We start from the raw sequence: 23381 nt of genomic DNA on the forward strand, positions 1-23381 counted from the left end.
CACCTTTCTCTCCCTCCTGTGTGTTGGGATTATAAGTGCAGGCCTCCACACCCAGCAAGATGTTTGTATTTAAATCAAATATACTCTCTCTGTTCTTCAGGTGCCTTATATTTTTTTAATTTAATGTTTTGGAATCATTACTTCTGATCATGTATCATGAATTGTGCTTCTCCTGATGCTTAGTGTGTTTCTGATTACTGATGCCAACTACAAACAAAAGCTTTATCCATTTAGTGAAGGATCTTGTGAAAGATGATATATTTTCTGCTCACCCAAACCTTAGCATTTGGAAGGGATAAGGTCATGTTTCCTAAACATGTCTTTCTTTTAATTGATTCCTCATTATGCTCCTAGAATGTAACCATTCTTATGCTGTTCATTTATTGCCTTCACACATCTCCACCAAGGCAGAGGACAGAGACTTCAAAGAAGCATGAAAAGTGTTGACATTCAGACAGAAAATTCTGCTCTCTGGCATGGCTAAAGTCTGAAAAAAATGAGCAAATACCATGGCACCTGTCAGACTAGAGGATCTCAGAAAACCCTTTGGCATTGTGAAGCCATCATCTCAATATCCTTTGGAAAATATTGGGGAGGCTACATGTCTCAAAGTAAAGAGAAGATGATAGAGGAGCAGTGCAGAATAAAGGCCACTTTCTTCTTCCTTTTTCTATTACTGAGAACGGAAAATAACAGTGAATACTATGATGAGAAAATGGAACAGCAAGAATGGATATAAAGAGCTGGTTCATGGGCTTACATATCATTTGTGTGAAAGCTGACTAGTGTTTCTATGTCCATTCATTCTGATATTTTAATCTCAGACAGGTAAGTAAGCAAACAATCAAACAAACAGAAAACATGCCGGCCAGTAGAATTACTCCTTAATCAGGCTACTGTTCTAGAATGAAAGTCAGAGAGCAGATTTCAGATTTCAGGATGCCCTCATTGACTTGAGTCCATAGCACCCTCTTCCATCTGATCGATCCCACCAAGGATGTTGTATGAAGAGATTAATATGGAGTGAGAAATGAGCTGGGTGTTCCATGGGGGACCTGGTCATAGAATTGGTGTTCTTTGAAAGTCCTCCTAGTGTATGGGAAACATAAAACAAAATTCTAATAAAGTTCTCCAAATGTGGACTCTCTGAGGCACGGGGCTGAGGCAGGGGCCCCGTGTACTCCTGTCCAAGTCTGTACTCATCCTACCCCCCAAAAATGTGCAGAAGCAAAAAATAAATTTCTGGACAACAAAATAAAACCCATGCAAGTTCTACATGCAGTTCCTTGCTTATTTTCTTCTTCCTGTTATTACTCATTATACCTAGTATATCATGAAGGCACAAGTAGGCTTGTGAGGCTAAAGATCCTCCCTCCACTTTGATACCTAGGAGTTAGCACTATCTGTCTTTGTTACTCATCACTCATATTGTACTTGAACAATTACATACTGGAAGAGGTACTTAGGTTAGATGTTGACTGGTCTGTCTAATTCAAACTCTCACTAGAAGGCTTTGTTAATGAATTCTTGTTTTATTTCTTTTGCTTACCAGACACCTAACACTGCAGTGATTCTTAGACATCTACTATGAATGATATTAAGCATATTATTAGACAGAAGATTCACTTATAATGCTACAAATAGTACATGGAAGTTAACTTAAACCTAGAAGTGTAGAAATAATTTTATTTACAATCCACCATAGGGCAAAGAATTTAGAGGAAGAAGCCATTGTCTGGATTTAATTTTAACTTTACTACATATTACTTAAATATCTTTAAGCACAATACCTAATTTTATATACCTCAGTTTCCTAATATTAAAAATTGAGCTTGATATCAACTTAATAGTTAACACATAAATAAACTTGATATTTAATATTGAAGTCTTTATTCTCCCACTTCATGGGACTAAATTAATAATACTAGTACAGTTCATAACCCACTTGTTAAGCTTAAATGAAGTAAACTGGTGTTTTAAAGAAAATTATTTTAGCCACTGCAATAAATGGTTTATATGTTTTTTATGTATGTGTGTGTGTTTAGACCATTTTATAGAGCATCAGAGAAGTAACTAAATTTTACAATTGAGATAGTGATAATAAACCTTGATCAATGGGAGCTTTGGTCTGGCAATTAAAGCTGAGAGGTCACTATGCCCTAGAATCCTGTTGGACACTAAGTGATTTGACAAAAAATCAACATTATTTAAAAACCAATGTTTGACAATGATGAAATGCAAACAGAAAGAAAAAAGAAGAAAGAAAGAGAAAAATAGAATATTGCAACATGATTTTTGTCTGAGCATCTCTTTAGACACAAATCACTCTCTATTTGCAATTGACATTTGTGCCTTTATACATTATAATCTTTTTATACACAGTCTTTATACATTATAATCATAGCCTCTCTCCCTCCCTCCTTCCCTCCTTTCTTTCTTTCTTTCTTTCTCACTCTCTCTTTTTCTTTTTCTTTCTTGACATTACTCACTATGTAGATGCAGCTGGCCTGGTACACACAGTGATCCATCGGATTATTTCCCTTGAATGCTTGATTAAAGGTACATCTCCTTCTTTCTTCTTAAGATCTGTTAAGACACACAAGTATTGAAATATCCCTGCTTGCTGATCTCATCTATATCAGAATGAATCTGTTTCCTTCACCTTCCTAAATAATTTAACCAAAGCACACATTGGATGACAAGGCTTCTCTCCTGTCCTCTTCCGGAGATCCCAGGATTCCATGGTATATGGCTTTGCCATTGCAGCTTGGTCAACTACTGGTGGGGTCTCATGGTGGAAGACACTGCTGCACAATATATTATGTAGATATTTATTCATACATAGAATATTCATAGTTTTGATATTGACATAGTGTAGTTTTGATTACTTAAAGGCTTTGAGAAATGTAAAACCTGGTCACTTTACTTTTACAACCTTCTCAAACACAGTAGCATACATGGATAAAACACTGTAGTTGGTTCCTATTTTGAGCTAGTGCAGGTTTCTGTGTGTGTCTTTCAGGTAATATTACTGACATTCACATAGCATTTCTGTTCCAAATAAGAGCGAGATTATTCACTTTTCAGTTGGTGGGGGCTGGCTTCCTGAGGTGTTCCTTCACCTTTTGTTTCCTCAGATTAATGAGCCTGGCAGCCTTTTCTGTCTGCCGCTGAAAAGACTATTGTGCCCATGTATACACAGTCCCAGCAAATAACTTACTTCAGGTCTCCAAGAACATTCTTTTTTTTTTTTTTAACCTAAAAATGGGGATTTTTCATTTCAGTCATCATTCCCAATCTTTGTAGTGATTCCACAATGTCAGTATTCATTTTCAATAAAAGATGAAAAAAGTTATAGCTGAGGGTACTTTGACATAGAAAAATAGAATGGTGATAAAAATAAACTTGGATTTTATGTCACCATTTCCAAAAATTTTTTTGTGATAAAGTCTTAGTTCTTAAATTCATATTTTTTGGTTTTTGGTCTGTTTCTTTTAGTGTGACCGCAAAAACTGTTAAAATCAAATACTTATATACAAAATAATTTAAATTTTCACTTATTCAAAATACATTTACTTTTTGTTACAAAGAATGACCTATTTCCTGAGCTTACCTGGTGTTTTCTGGCATATATGCCTAAAGATGTGTCTGTATTAGAAGAACAATTTTTATAGATCTATTTTATTTTTATAATCTCTGTATCATTGTGCCTGAGACTTTATAAGCTCCTGTTGCCTATTCATTTTGTCAAATATAAAATAATCTGAGTATTCAATATTCAATTATATTTATTGTTACTTCCTTATAAAGATAGCTGAGGTTAACTTTTAGATTTTTTTTTTTATAACTCATCCTTTTAGGAACAGAGAAAATGTATTTTTACTGTCTAAAAATAGTCTTTTCTTAAAACTGCTCAAACAGGAAGACAATTCTTCAATCTCTCATTCTGAAAAGAAACCTGACTTTTAAAGAAATGAGCAGAGTGAGCCTGGTTGTAATCCATAATAATTGCCAAGGTACACATTTATCATTTGCTTTTGAAGATTTCACACTATAACTGTGATGCTGACATTTCATACAGTCAGGAGATGTTATATTTTACTTTTTCTTGCCTTGAACATCCCCTTGTGTGTGTTAGCATAAACTACACAGGGATTAAATGGCTGGACTGTTGAACAGGAAAAGATGAATCTCATTTACATTCTGCCATTGTCCTGAGAGCTATTCCCTAACGATTTCTTTTTAAACTTTTATGGAAAGCAGGTGCAAGTCTTATATCAGGGTTAAATATAAGCATCAATTCAAAATAATATGTATTCTGATTTTTGTTTGATAAGAAATGACAATTTTGACTCTAAAATATAATTATAACTTCCCAGAAATAATTTTGTCTATAGTTGCAAAGGTAGAAAATATTATTCACAAAAGATTATTTATTGGTGGTATTAGAAAACTCTCATTCTCTCTTTCTTTTTTCCTATGTTAAAATTTTAAATAATTAATGAAAATCACATAAAATGTATTGGCATTAGGGCTAGAGAGATTGTTAAGTGCTTAAGAGACCTTGCTGCTCTTCAGAGTGCTTGTGTTCAGTTGTCAGCACCTACATTGGATAGCTCACGACTCCCTATATCTCCAGCCCCAGGGGATTTGATCTGCTGCCTTCTTCTGGCCTCCAGAGGAATCCCTGCTAATGTCACACATATTAACACTCACACACACAAACACACACACAAATAAAAATTTAAAAAGGATGATAAATATTTAAAATGTGTTGACACTGAATTAAATATTCTGAGTACATTGACTTTTTATTTAAAGTATTTTATTAGCATTGCTTTCTTTCAAAAATTACATGGTTACATTGATAAACTATCTGAGTTGGAGAATTCGGAAAGGGATTGAGAAGCAAACTCGCATTATGGGACAGTAACAAATTTCACATGATTGTAGATGTTTGATAGTACATTATTAATTCAACTTTTTTGTTTTGTTTTGTTTCATTTTGTTTTTGAGACAGGGTCTCTCTGTAGCCCCAGCTACCTGGATCTCACTATGTAGACCAGACCAGCCTCAGTCTCACAGAGATTGGTCTCTGCCTCCTGAGTGCTTGTGTTAAAGATGGGCATCACCATATCCAACTCTTAAGTCAACCTTTTAGGAAAAAGCAAGGGTGAATGAAAGTTTTGTCAGCCTAGGGGGAACCAAGGAATGTTTGTATCATTTTTCAAAATGAAAGAACTTCTCACGAATATTGCAAAAAGAACAATGTACCACATAACTGGTTTGATAATTAAAAAAATTATATATTTTTTTTTCTATTTTACCTTTATGAATGTTTTGCCTGCATGTATGTAAGTGTACCACATGTGTGCATTTCCTGTGGAGGTCAAAAGATGGCTTTGGATTCTCTGGAACCAGAGTTAAAGATGGTTAGAGTTACAGATGTGGGTTCTGGGAATCAAATCCAGGTCCTCTGCAAGAGAAGCCAACACTGTTGACCAATGAGCCATCTCTCATCTCTTGATTTTCACAATTTGAAGCACATTTGAGTAGTTTTTTAGATATATATATCCTTTATATAGAGTCACTTTTATATTTGGGCTGTATTTTCCTGATTCCATTTTTTTGAAATATTAATGCAGAGTTTATTTTCTTTTACATTATAATATAGCACACCGTCTCATGTTCGCTTGACTAAAACACATTTTCCTTATTTTGAAACTTCCTATTTGAAAATGGAACTTTAGTATGAATATGCTAAATATGGTTGCCAATAATCAGATTCAATGTTACTACTTGTCATCTGGATAAATGGAATACATGGTAGGAATTTTCAAATAAAGTTGCCCTGAAAATAGAAGATTCATATTAACTTGAAATGAGAAGTAATGGGCATTCAGATAAGCTGCATCATGCAGTGTGGGTACATGGCAATCTGCTTTGGCAACTATAGTTAGCAAAGAGCTAACAACTTTTATATCCCCAGATCATTTACAGAGTTTTCAAACTGGAATCATTGGTCCTTTATTTCCAAGAGCAGATACATTCTCAAGCAATGGCTGCTATTTGGATTTCTTTTGATTCCATGCCTGTTCTTCCAACCCTAGACATCTTTTCATTACTTCCTCTAAAGTCTCAAAAATATCCCAGCATTCCTTGTTTCAAGCAGATGCTCTATAGCAGCTTTTTCAAACTATTCATTTTAGAGGTATGGTCACTTCGAAGAACTAGTGAATCCAGGGAAGAAACCTCAAAGCCATTTATTTCATCAATAGTGTTTTCTTTCTCCTTCCCATGCTACAACTATTTCTAAAATGTAAGCAAAGCTGTTCAAGCAGTTTCTCAGCTTATCATGTGATACTAAGCTTCTTGCTCTTCTAACATTCACAAATCACTAATTTAAAAAAATCCTTTTAACATAGAAATTATTCCAGCAAGTTATCTGCCTGTAGCTCTGTGGCTCTAAAAGGCTTTAATAAAATGTGTAATAAATTAATTTCACTTAATATATCAACTGATACCCTAACGAATCTCATTTCATTAATACTGTATAGACTCTTAGCTTGTGTCTTATATATATGAGTATAAAGAATGTATTTTTAATTCAAACAATGTTAGCTGCTTATTTTGAGCTATGCATCAATAAGTCTGAATGTTCAAATGTAAGGTTAATCCACAGAAGCCAAGGTTGATATTGTTTGTGAGTCTTCTCACAAAAGCAGACTGGACATATTTTTATTCTTTGCTAAACATGGACGCTTATTAAGGAATATTGGCAACAATGCTCATTTTCCTTTTGGTGTTTAGTTTTTCCTGATTTTTAAAATGTAGTTTCTAAGCTACATGATGTGCTGAAGCTGACTGAGTACCCAGAGAAAGCTCAGCATGTAAAGGAGTTCAGCCTCATTACCCGAAGTTTGTCCTTGGGACCCACATGATGGAAGAAGAGAAACAACTCCTGAAAATTTCCTTTGACTTCTAGACCTGTGCTGTGGCATGTATAAGAAGCTGTACTGATTTATATTGGTGTACGTTTGCGCATTGTTTACCTGGAAAGTAAAACTATACTATTTTGTAGAAGTTCTTTATCTATATAGACAGTAATCAGACTTTCATTTATAATATATTATATTCACTGACTAAAGGTATTCTGCAATTTTAAATAGCACTTGTGCTCATAACTATACTTTAAAATTATTTAAAATTATTCTTATTTGGGGACAGGAGAAATGGCTCAGTTGTTAAGAGCACTGACTTATTTCACAGAGGACCCGGGTTCTATTCCCAGTACCCACGTGGTGGTTAACAACCATCCATAACTGCAGTTCCAAGGATCCATCACCCTTTTCTGACTTCCATGGACATTGCACAATACTGTTGCATTTACATGCATGCAGGTAATATACGCATACACATAAAATAAAAATAATAAATAAAATATTTTTAAAATAAAATCCTTACCTTTAAAAATATGACAATAACTTATGACCAGTTTGAGATTGCAAATTTACCTTTATTAACTTTGATTTGAGTGCTATTATAATTTGTGTATAATAATGTAGCTATAATAAAAGATGTTTCAATTTATTTTAAACTCAAAAAGCCATCAAACTATTTCAAGAAACCTTAACTAATTTATGGAATATTTTTAAAAAATTTTATTTATTATTTTTATTTTATGTGTATGAATGTATTGCCTGTGTCTATGTGAGTGCACCTGTGTCATGCAATGCCATGGAGGTCAGAAGAGGGCTTCGGATTCCCCTGGAACTGGAGTTAAGGATGGTTCATAGCTGCCATATGGGTGCTGGAATCAAACCCGGGTCCTCTGCAAAAGCAGTCAGTGATCTTAACTGCCAAGCAGTCTTTCCAGCCCCCCAGAATATTTCTTAAATTGTTTCCAGAAAGCTTACATTCTGCAGTAGTATCTATTCAAGAAAATTTTATTATGTTTATCAAAAAAACAAATGATTCTGTACTCTAAGTGAGGTATTGTGTTAGGTACTTGAGATAAAGTCTTTGTATAAGTATGTGCACGTGTGTGTTGGTGTACTTATCTGTGTGTGTGTGTGTGTGTGTGTGTGTGTGTGTGTGTGTGTGTAGTCCATAGGTCAACATCAGTTGGCTCCTTTTTTTTCTATCACGCTCTACCTTAGTTTTAAAGACAGGGTCTTCTATGGAACCTAGAGCTTGACATTTCTGGGAGACAAGGCTAGACTGTGAATCTATCTTCCCCTGATACCAGTGCTTGGATTAAAGATGTGCACCATAATGTCTGGACATTTTAAAAGGATTCTGGAGATCTGAACTCATATCTACATACTTTCACAGCAAGTTCTTTAACCACTAATCCATTTTCTGAGATACAATTTTAGCAAACTGGACAGGTTTTGATCTACATCCATAAACTCATTATTTACTGACAGGCACAGATCGTGAACAAATGAGCAAATACACAAAGGGTTTTATTTTTAAATATCTTGCTCACATCTCTAAATATACTCAGCTTCTATTATGCTCCTTTTCAAATGCTATTCTCAAACTGAATGTAATATTCAAAATACTGTCCAACTAGCAGTGATTTTACAATTTATTCAACCTCTTATTGCTTTAGCTTCCTTAGCAATAAGAGGGAAAACCTCCCAGAAAAATATACATACAATATCTAAACATGAGTGTGTGTGTGTGTACCTGAAGGCCATATAACCAGGAACACAGTGCCAGGCAGAAGAAACCTCTGAGTTATTGGTTAAAATAGTCCAAGAGTCTCCCAAAATAACACAGGCCATTGCTATACCCCTTGCTTACCTCTCGGAACTTTAAGGCAAGACCCTGCTGCCGAAGACAGGACATACTTCAGACTCAAGACTTGGAGAAATGGAGCTGTAAGAAACCTGGAAGCCTTTTCTCTGAAGACTGTCTCTCATAGTTCTATGCAAAATGCTAAAGGAGAAAATCAATCAATGATCCAACCCAGTTCCAAAGCCTAATAACCACAACAGCTGGCACAGAAAATTATCGCTATTGGTGCAGTAGTGGCACTTTTTACCTATGAGGTAATCGACAACTGTCTAATTGGACTTAAAGCCCTCTCAGTGGGAGGGATCTCATGTGGCATTGTAAATATAGCCAAATGAACATGGATGGAGAGTTCATAGATAATAGAGAAAACCCTATCTCTGTTGTATCTCTAGAAAAATAACATTTCTTCCTGTATGCTAAATATGGTTCCTTATATTTACAGAAAAGTATACTGTACACCACTCATCAAAGGAGCTTCTTCTTGCAACAGAGACTGCTACTGCATTCTGAAACTAACTTGTCACACTCAGAGAATATATATCTGAGAAATGTCCAACCCTAAGTGACACATCTACAGTAATGTGAGTAGAGAGAATGCTATTACATCCCTCAATGCTCAACAGTGAAGATACAACAATGTTCGATGCACACACTAGGCCAGAACTGGCTATGTTTTAGAAACAAGAGGCTGCAGAGCATGTGTCTCTAGATAGGACTCCTATATTTAACTTCCCCCTCCCACATCTCAGGGACCATTTCAAAAGAGGGGTGGAAAGTCAGCATCAGTGCATGAACATAAGGAAATAGAAGCTTTTAGGCCTCTAGGAGCTTGCTCGTATGAACTTGCAACAATGGTGACAGCATGCACAAGACCCATGCTATCTCAATGAGACAAAAACCTAGGATAGAACTGAGGAAATGGGCAGCAGGCCTATATTCTAGACAAGGAACTATTGGCAACTGATTACCACTGGGTGAGGGAGAATAGGTCTTCTGTAAGTGAGTGACTCTAGGCTGACTAGACTCCAGTGGATGAACTTGTACCAAAGCACATCTGAGTACAAATGCTTGAGCAGATAGGAGTTAGCAAATATGAGAGAATTCATGAATGCTATGTGGGGAATATATATGAGGTAGGGGGCCTAAATTTGATTAATATCTATTATATAAATGTTAAAAACTCAATAAAGTATTTTTTAAAAGAATCAATAGAGTACTTCCATTTAAAAATTAATCTTTCTCCAAATGCAGCCTAAATCACATGAGTTTTGTGGCAAGCACACTATACTATGAGAACATTTTCATTTGCCCTGCTTCTCAGATAAGATGTGGTTGTCATGCAATCAGAAGATTTTATTTTTCAAATGTGCTTTTAAGTTTTATCTTCATCAAAGAAACCACCATTCCAGAGTTCTCTTTACCTTCAGCACTTAACCAATACTTTTCCCATGAACTCATTTTATTCAATCTACATTAGTTAATAGTTTACTAATTTGAACCTGGGTAGTATAAACCTAAAGTGAAAATCCCATGAGAAGTCATTGACCTGCTAGAAAGCACTCATATATATAATTCCCCAGTGTTTCCCTTGTAGGCTTAAGGGTATTGCTGTTTGGGGACTGGAGAGATGGCTCAGCAGTTAAGAGCACCAGTTGCTCTTGTAGAGGACCCAGGTTTGGTTCCCAGCACCCACATGGTGACTAACAACCATCCATAACTACAGTTTCTGGGAATCCAGTGCCCATTTCTGACTCTGTTGGCTTTGCTCATCATGAGTACACTCAACACACATGCAGGGAATACACTTATATACATAAAATAACAATAATAAATATTTTAAAAAGAGTATTGAAGTCTTATGCTAATGATTTAAAATGTCCGCTTTAGTTACTCTGAACTTATTTTTAACTGTGAGTGCCAGCTGAAATGAGATTTGCTTTGCAAATATAGACTATCAAATCACCAGATTCAACAATTTACAGGTCAGAGGGAGACCTTCTAACTGATCATAACCACATTTACAATAATAACATATGTATGATTAATTTATACTTTCTTTGGCAAATTCAAGAAAATAAAAGCAAAGAGTAAAAGGCATAAAAAGAATGCAGCAGATGCCTCTGTCACAACTGACAAGAGGCACAAATTCTTTCCTTGGAGACCATCTGAAATTTATTATAAAACTTTTGTCAGTTGAAACTTATCCACACCTACCAGACGTACCATTAAGGGGAAGTGCCGTCTCTTTTACATAAATGATACAATGCCGAGAACAAGTCATCTGTAGGATAATGGTATTGCTTGACATCCCTGAAAGTAGCATCAAATAAGAGGTAGGCAGAATTATTATGCTTGGAAATGTGTGCTTGTCTGGCACCCACTTGCATGTTGATGTTTGTCTCAAGAATTATATTTATTCTCTCTTGAGCTGCTACACAAGCATTAATGCCATCTGCAGAGGAGAGACAAGATCTGAATCGCCACTATGCCACATATGTTTGAATAGCTAAACATTAAGACCATTGGGATAGTTGATTATGCTGTGAGCCAGTCGTAATTGGAAGCAGCCATTAAAAAAAAAATCCAAAGTCCTTAATTATAAGAATGTACTGTTCTTTGTGAGGTATATTTCTTGTGGGTTTTCTGAGGAGAAAGTTATTATTTGAACAGAGGAAGAATGAAGAATTTTATCAAGGACATTTGGCTGTTCTTTAAAGACTAATTTACTTGGTTTTAGAGTAGAAGCTGTGGATAGCATTTTTACTTCTAGCAGCAGTGATAGACTATTTACTTCTAAAGAGCTCAATAACCAGGTAAATTTTCAGTGGATAAGCCACCCGACAGCACATTCATTTGACAAATGCCTTCTCTAGCTACTCAGCTAAGATTGAGGTGCATTTAATACATTGAAGACCCTATATCATTGGTGTAATAGTGTGTGGGAGTATGTGTGTTTTGAGGAATGGTATTAGGATGAGTCAAAGGCCAGCCCTAGTTTGTCAATACTGCTAAGCCTGACACCTTTCTTCGCCTTCCCTACTGTTCTGTTACTTGTTATATTGTTTATTTTGAAAGTCTTGTTCCTATTCTTGTGTCTAGTCTAGTCTTACCAGTTCTAGAGAAAACCAAACTGATATAATAAAATCATTAGTGTATGGAAACCTCAAATCTGAATAAGGCAGATATAGTTATAGAACACCAGATTCCAGACAAAGAAAGAATAAGTGGTTGATGAGAGGAAGCAAGTGTGTTGGCTGTTTTAATTGACATCCGTTGAACAAAAGCTGATCCCATCAGCCTACTTCTGAAGGACAATCACAGCATTCTGATAAGAGAGTTGATGAGAAAAATTTTATACTAGATGCCTTGTCTACTGTCCTACATGCAACAAGTATTTAATAAGCAATTTTTGATAGCAGCAGTGAGTATATGAGCAAACCAGAGAATTCTTTGGTTCATTGCTTATGCAAATGAAGAGGCTAAAAGAAGACATTTATGAAACTTCAATTTTAAGAACTCATAATTTTATAACTCCAAAATAAGAACAGCAAATAATCATTAATAATTTTTATTGACTCAAACTATGCTTTCTGGAGACGGAATTGATCTCCACGTCGGGTTGTATTGTGTGCTATCACTTATTTATCGTCACTTTTAGTTTCAAATTTTCTGTGTCTGTTTTATAGTATTCCAATCTTGCATTGTCCAAGAAACACAAAGTTTAAAGAAATGTAGATTAGGAGAATATTAAATAATATATAATATTCATAAAAAGAAACAGAAAAGAGGAAAGGAATTAGTTGAACATCAGAGTATATTGAGACATTTTTCAGTGAGAGCTGAAGATTCTATTGGGATATAAGAAAAAGAGCTTGATGACATATGTTTTCCCTCAATTGTGGGTTGTAGCAACAATCCCTTGTATGTGAGTATATAAATTCTGATGTAACTCCGGGAGCGATATAAAGGCAAAGGATACATAGAGGTAAAAGAAAAGAAAACCTTAAAGGGAGTAGTAGGGAACAAATGTTACCTGAGTAAGATGGAAAAAAATGGGAGTAATTGGCAGGGAGGAGAGCAGGGAGGAACATGCAAAGGATGGTGGTGTGAGGGAGGGAGGGATGTCAGGAGAGGAAAGATGGCAGGAATCAGGAGATATTTGGGGGAAGGTGGGAATAAAGGGGGCATTGTGACTAGGGAAGAAAGGAGGAGGGAGGGCAGATGGGGGAACAAAGAGGAGAGATGAGTGAATCTTGGGAGGCTAAGAAATCTAGAGGGAAAAGTGATGCCCTAGAAACCCTGTGAGAAATGCACATAGAGTGTCTGGATATTAATGCCTATGTATGCCTGGGAGTAACCTGGCAGGGTATGCAGTACCAGATAGAAGAGATCTCCCTTAGAGTGACAAACATACCGTACAACACTCATCAAAGAAACTTCTTTTTGCAACAGATGGAGGTTACTTCATAGTTGCACAACTTATCAGGCATAGAGAACATACACCTGGGAGATGCCCAGTACTAAGTGAAACATCTGCAGTCCAATCTCTACAACTAAGGCTCATGGAACATATAGGAATAAGGAGCAGAGAGAAGGCTAATGCATCCCTCAACTTTCACCAGTAAGGCTTCCATATACAACAGAGCGTGATGCACAGGGAAGGCCAGAACTGGCCAAGTTTTGGAGAATAATAAGAGACTGTTGAGTATAGGATGGGACTCCCATAGGAAACTCACCCATCCACAGCTCAGAGACCATTGTGGAAGAGGAAGCAGAAAGATTGTATAAGCCATGAACACAGGGAGGTGGAGGCTTGCTCATGTGAGCCTGAGGCAGTTGTGGCTTCGAACACAGGACCCATATCAATTCAATTAAACAAGGCCTCAAAGGGAAGGTGAGGAATAGGTGGCCAGCCAGCACTAGATTGAGAAGTATTTGAGATGATTGCTTTGGGTGAGGGAGAGTATGACTTACATATGACCACTGGATGGGCTGACTAGGTGGATGCATTTACAATAAAGGACTTCTGGGTACAAACAACTGAATGAATAAGACTCAGCTTGTATGACAGAGTGAAAAGAGTTTGGTGAGAGGGAGGAGGGATGGATGAGGGAGGGGTTATGAATTTGAGTGAGAAATGCTGTATGAAATTTTAAAAGCTCAATTAAAATTTTTTTTTGAAAAAAGAAAAAGCTTTAATTTCATCTAGACGGAGTCCAAATCAACACATGGGCAGTAATGTAACAACTGAAACCACAAAGGAGGAAAAATTAGGAAATGTATATAGCCTTTGAATCTCTTGTGTTCTTCTTTCCAAAATGTCATTTTTCCAGGAATTTTTTGTTGTTAGTCATGCATATTCATTATATATAATACATATTTTTGGTATATATATATATATATATATATATATATATATATATATTCCGAGAGAGAGAGAGAGAGAGAGCAGCTATTGTGAAGGGGTATGTTGCTGGGGAGAGACTGACAGTCCTGCTCTGGGAGGGGCCGTAGCCCTCATTGTTCAATATTAAATAGGTACAATTTGTACATTTTACTTATCAAGTTTAAAGGATTTTTTAGGAAAGAAAGTGAATATGCAAGTGAAAATAGTACTTTAATTTTGGCAAGTCATGTGTATAATATCTTCTAGTATACTGAAACTCCAATAATTAACAACTGTTAATGAAATATTTTCTGTTAATCATTTTATATTTCAGAATAAGTATTAATTTGAGAAGAGGTCAGAAGCATTAGAGTGTGGAATATACAGCTATCCAAAGAAGAGAGAAATACAAAGCATATGCTTAGGCATGTGTGATTGGTACCAGCGGAATGGTACTTTGTGAATTCTTACAGATGTATATTTTCCCTACTCTGCTCCATAAAATTTATAGTATTATTTTCAGTAGTGATGAGGAGAGGGCAAGCTAAAATTTGTTTCTGTAAAATCAATGGACTAGATATTGTATTTAAACTTAAAATATTAATCACTACTCCCAATATATTACATCTGATAGTTTTTAAAAAGAGAATTAAGTGAATATGATTCCATTAATATTGGTGTGCGAATCTCGTCTGTGCATTATATTATATCTTCTTCTGTAATGAATTGTGGTTAACTTCTTTATGTAAAACATTAACTGAAATTGAAGTCTCTTAGCTAACTGCAGAATAAATTTTTCTTGTTTGAGGGGTCAGTATAAGTAGCATATATTGAGCTTTTATAAGTAATAGGCAATTTGTTAGTTCAAATGTAGAGTATTCTACTTTAGATTCAGAAAATAGAAACACACATAGCATAGGACTCACATACCAGTCTGTCTCTATTGGAGGTCAGACTTTGAAAAGTATATCAGTTATAATGGAATATCTACTCAGCTCCTGAGAATATTTTCTGTTGTGGTACTTCTTCATTATTAAATACTCTAACGTAACATTAATTTCAACTGTTTTGATCCATTTACACTTTGGTCATTAGATATTTTAATTATGTTGCCATTTCTGTACCATAACAATCATATCTTCTTGTAGTGTGAGTCTTATTTAATAAGTAAACAAAGGGGAATTGGAACTGAACAGGAAAGGATTTTACCTGACATGCTATTTATTTATGATGATTTTATTAGTTCTATCTTGAAATAAATGTTGAAGTACAATCAGATTTTGAAACTACATAATATAAATATCATTGAAAGTTCTATGTGTTTAAAGTCCATTTAAAGAAAGGGTAAATATGTAAGTTTTTATGTGCCTAAAATAAATCTATTTTCATTTGAATTCTATCATTTGTCTCAATTTTTTACAGTTATGGTAGATAGTGAAATAAATTCAGCTATGAGGCTCTTTCTTACCACTAGATAATGTAAGTAATATTGAATAAACATTTGTAAATAATATTTATGAAGGAATACAATAGCGAATTCAATTGTCTCCTGAAAGACATTAAACAGTCGTTTTGACATATAAAGCTTACAGCCATCCTGGTCTCAGGAAATGATCATCCAGTAGTAGCAAAACAAACAATCATAAAATTCTGGAGAATCACATATGATATGTAATGTTTTTTTACTTTTTTGACTGTGTGTAAATTTTAGTCATTAAATTAGTAAAATCAGTAAACCCATTTAAAATAATTTACTACTCTGTAAGTAGACTATTCTGATAACTAGTTTTTGACAGTTTGATGATAATTATTTAAATTAGCATCCTTGTAAATTTGTGATAACTTGATGAACTTGTGAAGGCATTCAAGGCTATGTATATTTATCTATTTATCTTTCACATATTCATTCAGAGAGAAGTCCACTGAGTGTGTGCTATGACAAGTTGCCCACTGTTTCAGCCTCCAATGAAAGACTAGCAATTCAACAGCAAATGATTCTCATGTCATTGAGTTTGCAATTGTAGTTGGAAGAAACCTGGAATAAACAGGTAAGCATTCCATATGGTACATGTTGAAAGTTATGATAAACATAAACAAGGCAGTAAAAGCAACTTTAGAGTGTGACACTAAAGAAACCTTGGCAATAGCATTGTGTTTCAGCAGACAACTATAAACTGTAATAAAAACAGAACTCCAAGGGAGAATCATATTTGACATACGCAAACAAAGATGAAAAAATGATAGAGCCTGGAGCAGAGGGACTAGAGAGAACAGAGACAGGACATGGCCTCTGAAAAGTATTAGGGCTGTCTGCACACAGCATGTGCCATTCCTGAAGAGAACACAGATACGTGATATAAACTCTGTGTATGTGTGTGGGGGTGTGTGTTTTGACTCTGGAAGGGGCTATAAGGCTTTCATAATGCTTAACATAGATGAATTATTAATTATACTGCGCACATTTTATGATGGTAATTAATTGTTCTAAAACTAGTCTAGATTTCCTGACCTCAAAGAACTGTATTAACTTATAATTATCTTCAGAATACTTTTTGTTATACTAGAAATGCCTCATAGAATTGAAATTCATAAAGTTTTCAAATAGGGTTGATTATATTCTGTAAAGTGATGTCAAATTTCACCTGTGTGAAACATTCATTTCTTTAATTAATGATTTTGCTCTCATTCATAAACATTTGAAAGGAGAACACTGAACACCAGAAGTCAGGGGAGTGGTTTGGTTGAAGTTTTCCAATTACAGAGATCAAGAAACTTTGATTTGTGACTTCCACCTCTAGACCTGAGAAGTGGATGCTGTGGTTTCAAACACTCATTTGTGGCACATCTTTAAAATAGCCTTAACCATGTGTGAATGAGGACTCACAATAATCACCAGAGACCCAGCACTGGGATGAATCTTATCAAATAAGCTTGTTTTTGAAGTGGAGGGAGACACAACTTGTCAAAGCGCAGAAAGCAGTGCAGTGCAGTGACTTTCCCCTAAAGGGCTATCTATAATACAGCCTCTACACCCAAGGCTCAGGGAACATATCAGTATGTAATATATGTTTATGTCTACATAATGGAAGAGGGCAAGCATTTGAGAGGGGGCTGTGGCTGGGAACATGGAAGAAGTTGAATGGGGGGAATGAGGAGTGTATATGATTATGAATATTTTACTCACGTATGAAATTCTCAAAATAAATGAAGAAACTTTGTAAAGTTGAATTTAAAATGATTACATGGTTCTGGTTTTAGTTTCACAAACAAGCAGCAGCAGAAATATTATTTTTCAGTTACTTGAGATTAAAGAAAATATATATTCATATACATTAATGCATATATTCATGCTTGATATGAATCACTGTTATAGTGGGTTGCTCATTCATTTTAAATTTATTGAAAAACATGGCATTGTATAACCAGAAAAATATATTGAAATATTGTCATTAATCTTATCTTATAGTTCTCTTGTGTCATGGTCATTTTCTACATTAGTTTAGAATATGTAAAATTCATTGCAAATTAGTTTCATATAGCAGAGATCAAAAATAGGAAGAAATAGACTTTTTCTTCATTACAAAATCCAGAAAATACTCATATACTTCTAAATAGAAAAAAAGAGTTCTGATATCTAATTCTTTTTATTTCCAATAACCAGTGATTTGGGGATGATGTTTCATATATTTGTTTTTGAAAGAACCATATATAAATGCATACTCAAAGTAGGGAGAAAAATAGAAGACATAGCTTTGTGTTATAAATTTGAATATTTATGAAAACATTAGGGTATTTAAACAGAATTGAGAAATAGGTAAATATTTATGTGTATTATTTTCCATTTTCAAAATTTGCACATATCATTTCATTTTTCTTAGGTAAATATTTTTCTTTTCATCACTAGCTTCTTTTACATCATTTGTTTTATATAAAACAAGCAGTATGATTATTTCACCTCACTCTGAAAACCATTTCAGGTTCATGTTTTGACCACATTATTGTTAAGTGTTCTAATTTGCTGTGCTGTTTTTTAGATAATTGTGACAGAATTTCCAGTCACATATCAGGGTACAAAAAGCATAATGCAAGTGAAGTAATTTTATTCTATTTTGTTAGTTAACAAAAGGAGACAGAAGTTGAAATTTTTGGGAACATTCTGATCCCTTGAAAAACAAATGTTAATTTTTACTCCTGTAACTATAATATAAAACAAACAGTAATTGAAGTGCTGTGACATAAAAACTATGCTTAAAATAATAAGGGTAACTTTCTGCATAGGTGGATGTGTCCCATGGAGCCCATCACTTCATATTCTTTTAAAAATATTTCTTTCTTTTGGATGAATAATTTTTTGCTTCTTTTCTCTCCAGGCATCACTCCTTAGATAATCAACTCCGTAACTACACTCAGTGGCTGGATTCTATAGTTGCCTGCACAGACTCTCACTAGAGTGCAGTTTTGTGGTTTCCTATGAGTTAATCTGATTCACTTTCAGGTTTAGTTTGTAATGTGATGAATGAATAATGTTACATGAATTTAGCTTGTAGTTACACTTGTAATAAGGCTGCAGGTAAAGCCTTCTTCTTGCTGCAGTTGCCTTCAGTGTAAGTTCCATAAAGTACAGGTTATAAAATTTTATTTACTAATGTGTTTCAAGTCCTAAGACTAGAACTTGGCAAAAAATGATGATTAATGAATATTTATTTAAGTTGACTATTGAGGCCATATTGGCTGCTAACAAAAGCACATTCTAGTCTTTAGGAAAACAAAAAATGAGAAAGATTAAAGTAAATTTTCATCTATTTTTAAATTCCTGTCTAAATTATTTTCATTACATTTAAGTCTACTTACAAACATATATTTTTGGCAGAATTTTAATGAGTTGACCCATGACAAAATAAAAGAAAGTTAAAATAATCTTGTGCTAAATCAGAAATTGATCATCTATCTGTTCCTTATTGAGAATTCAATGTGAGTTCAAAAGTAAGACAAACTTGAGAGGAAATAGAGAAGCATATGAAAATACCTGCTATATTACTTTTATCAATAGTGTGACACTTTGCCTTTAATCTAAATGGCTTAGGTAGGGTCTTCTGAAAACAGAATCAAGGAATATCTCTTATCTGTCTGCTTGTCTATCATTATCTGTCTAACATCTATCAATCATCTACCTATCATCTACCTTTATATCTATTTTCTCTTCCTCATTAATAGTGTTACAGGAGAGATACACAGAAAAGAGACCTGGGGGAGTGTTGAGAGAGAATAAGGCAATGGCCTCAGCTCAGCTGATTATGTAGACTGGCAAATCCCAATCTCCAAGTCTACAGGGTGGAATAGCAGACAGGAACCCCAAAAGAGCTGTTGGTACAAATGAGAGCAGAAAAAAATATATTGGGAAATTCTATCTTGAATATCCCATTATTTTTTCATTAAAAAAAATATTCAGGCGTTCAGTTGCTTGGATAAGGCCAACAAACATAATGGAGAACTTTCTATTTATTTAAAGTTCAACATATTTAATGTTTTTTTTTTTTTTTTTTTTTTTGGTGTGTTTGAGACAGGGTCTCTCTGTAGCTCCAGCTATCCTGGAACTTACTATGTAGACCAGGCTGGTCTTGAACTCACAAAGATCTGCCTGCCTCTGCCTCCCAAATGCTGGGATTAAAGGCACGCACCACCAAGCCTGGCTTACATATTTCATTTTTAATACTATACAAACCGAAAATTATCTGACTGCTATTAGCTGTCATACTGCATACAAATTAGATTTCCTCCAACTTCAAATTTGAATAAAAAAAGTCAGCAATCAAATACAGTAATAAAGAAATATATTTGAATGCACTCTAAAAGACTCCATTATGGGACTAAAGTATGCAAGTTTCCCTGAAGAGTAACTTGTATATGACTAGATGTGAAAGAGCCTAGGTAGTAAATAATGGGCTTCTGAAGGATTTTGTCTACTTTTTTGTATTTTGATAAAAAGTATGGCAGAGGGCATAGGGTGTAGTGGGGGCACGGGGGAGGCATTGCTTTGAGGGTCTATATTTCAGTGGGAAATGTATGAAATTTAAAAGGCTCAATAAAAAAAACTGAATGAATGTTGTGTTTTCTATATATCCTGCCTATACCTAATGAAACACACACACACACACACACACACACACACACACACACACACTTACAACTAAAGATCTAATGATACTCTCTGGTCACTGTTGAATATCTTCTCAGGAATTTTCATAGCTGTGTTTCCAAAGGTTAAATTCACTACTCAGGGCAATTTTTCTCTGAAGACTAGACAAGATGACTGTAAGGGAGCCAGGCTTTCCTGCTTAAAGGAACAGAGGGAAGCCAAACCCAGAAGGCACGATCTATCTTCACAACTGTCCGGGTTTTGAGGCCTTTACTAAAATTTGTTAGCATTCAGCTGCTTCCTATAATGGATCCTGCAGAGCTCACTTCGTCACAATACTTGTCACTTACCAAGTGAATCAGTATATGCACATATATGCCCATCACTGTTTCTGAGCTCAAGATAAGGTCAGAGAAATATTACTTAAAGGGCCCTTGACAATGCCAGGGACAAAAATGATAATTATCGAAATCAATAATATTCATGTTAGCAGCACTTATTTATCTTTGGCCTGATAAGATAGACTTTACAAGATTCTGCCACATTTCTGTTATGAATTCATTATTAATCTCAGTGTCTGTGAGGATGTGAATTGCTGATTATGCTCTGATTATTCCATTCATCATTATTATTATTAGTTGATATCAAGTAGAGGCATGTTTGATTACTTATTCAAAGTATGATTTTTAAATGGTCTTATTGAAAAATGTGATGAAAATGAGGATATTATTCCTGTTCTAGTTTCATTCAATGTGAATCATGGTGTTTTATATTTTAGGTGGTCTTGTCTATCATTATTTTTCTAATCCTTTCACAAAACATAGAGCGCTCATCTTGCTGGTGACCTTGTGTTTCAGCACATGGTGTTGCAGAATGAGTCCTGAGTTTTATTTATCTTATTGCAAATAAGAAGATCTTAGTTTTGAGCAGCTATCCAGTTTATAGTAAGTCACAGGATCAAGAAAGGCTATTTGGTCAGATGCAATCCGACAATGTCATGTGAAGAAAAGTCTTAGAAAATTGTTGAACAAAAAGATTCTTCATTCAGGAAGAAGCAAGTGCTCACTCCTGATGGAAGAGTCGAGAAGGTCCTTCAGTTGCAGTTATTGTCTTACAATTCCTTCTGTTTCTTCATAGTATCCTACTAACTTAGTAACAGGATCATATAACCATTAAATGAGGAATAAGAAGGGTAGTAACTTACCAGTCATTTACTGAACACACTAAATATATATTTTTTTGTTCTAAGACTGATAGACATAAAAAAGAATTTCATGTGATTTCTGCTTTTTCAAACATCTCCCCTATAGTTTTAACAATGCTGTGACATTTACGAATATTTTTCTTATAGTTCTTGAAAAAGTTGGAAATAATTCACATTTACTAAATACCTCAAAAACCCATTTAGCTAACTGTAAACTTTAACTAAATATTTTACATAAAAGAGCAATCTGATGGAATGAATTTTGTCTTCTCTTTTAGGTGCCACACTGCTGTACTTATACACACTACACAAGTCATATCATAAAAGTGTTACTCCTTCCTTGCTTTGATTTTTCCATGACAAGATTTCAATGTTATATAGAGCACCCATCTTTACAAAGCATGTTAACCTAATGTTTTTAAATATAGCTGAATAATTTTTAGATTAATAGATTTTTATTTTTTGAAGAAATTAAAATTGCCAGAGTCAAATTCCAAAGGAACAGAATATTCTCAATAATTTTAGCTTGCTTCAGTGTTTTTTTTTTTTTTGTAAAAATATAAAACACTTTGATCCTTTTGTAGGGTATTTAATATTTTCATGGTGTTTTTCAGTTCCCCGCTGTGTGATTAGAAGCCTTAAATAATATTCATGAAGAAAACAACACAGCAACTAAGAGCAATTGCAGTAATGAAATAAAAACATAACACTGGAAGGTCTTCACAGTGAGGCATCAAATCATATGATCTTTTTACAAATATTAGTGGAAGATAGACTTGAAAAATGGCATCACTTTTCTGCTTGTATACCTTTCTCTTTTCCAGACTCTTTATCCTCCATTTACACATTTTTTTGTTTGTTTTGGGGGGATTGTTTTAGTTTTGTTTTTTTAAATTATTTATTTAATAACCATATAATTAGAAGAAGCATTTCACTACAACAGCATTGACATATTCAATAACAATTTCCAGAGCTAAGATGCATCTCTCTCAAAATTGGCTGTAGATTTTTTGGGTTTACAGTTGAATTAATACAGTTAAACAATATTGTAGTCAGTATAAACCCTATAAGACATAAAATTAAACGAGGTTTTAAACGTTAAAAAAGATCTCCATTTCATTATTAAAATACACAGTTTCATACAGAAAAATTCATTTTTAATACAATTGACACTAAGATGCACATGCGTTTCTAATCTTATATATCTGATTATTACTAGTCACAGTCAGTAACTTTCTGAGCTCCTTGACATCTGATCATGGATATAAAGTCATCAGGTAGATTTCTATGGAAATGTTTTTCACATCTACTAATTATTAAGGAGCAAAGTTTTATGCTTCGAAGAATTATTAGCATTTTTTAAACCCATTTCCCAGATAGCACCCTCCCATAGCCTCCCTCTGCCCATTAGAGCCCTTATACTCTGATATCCCTGCTACTGTTTGCTGTGTTGTCAGCACCCCCAGCCATTCTTCACTACTTGCCCTTCTGGCCACTCCCATTTACAATACCTGCAAAAAAAAATAATAATAATCTCAGAATAAACCTGACCAAAGGCATTAAAGAGCTCTACAATGAAAATTTTAAATCTTTAAAGAAAGAAATGGAGGAAGACATCAGAAGATGGAAGGACCAACCATGCTCATGGATTGGAAGAATTAATATTGTGAAAATGACCATCCTACCAAGAGTCATATATAGATTCAACGCACTGCCAATCAAAATCCCCATGAGATTTTTCACAGATTTGGAAAAGTCTATCTTAAGATTCATATGGAAGCACAAAAGACCTCAGATAGCCAAAACAACCCTGAGCATTAAGAGCAATGCTGGGGGGTGGGGGATTACTA

This window comes from Nannospalax galili, unplaced genomic scaffold (assembly GCF_000622305.1).
Source record: "Nannospalax galili isolate Female #2095 unplaced genomic scaffold, S.galili_v1.0 scaffold293, whole genome shotgun sequence".
Taxonomy (NCBI): Eukaryota; Metazoa; Chordata; class Mammalia; order Rodentia; family Spalacidae; genus Nannospalax; species Nannospalax galili.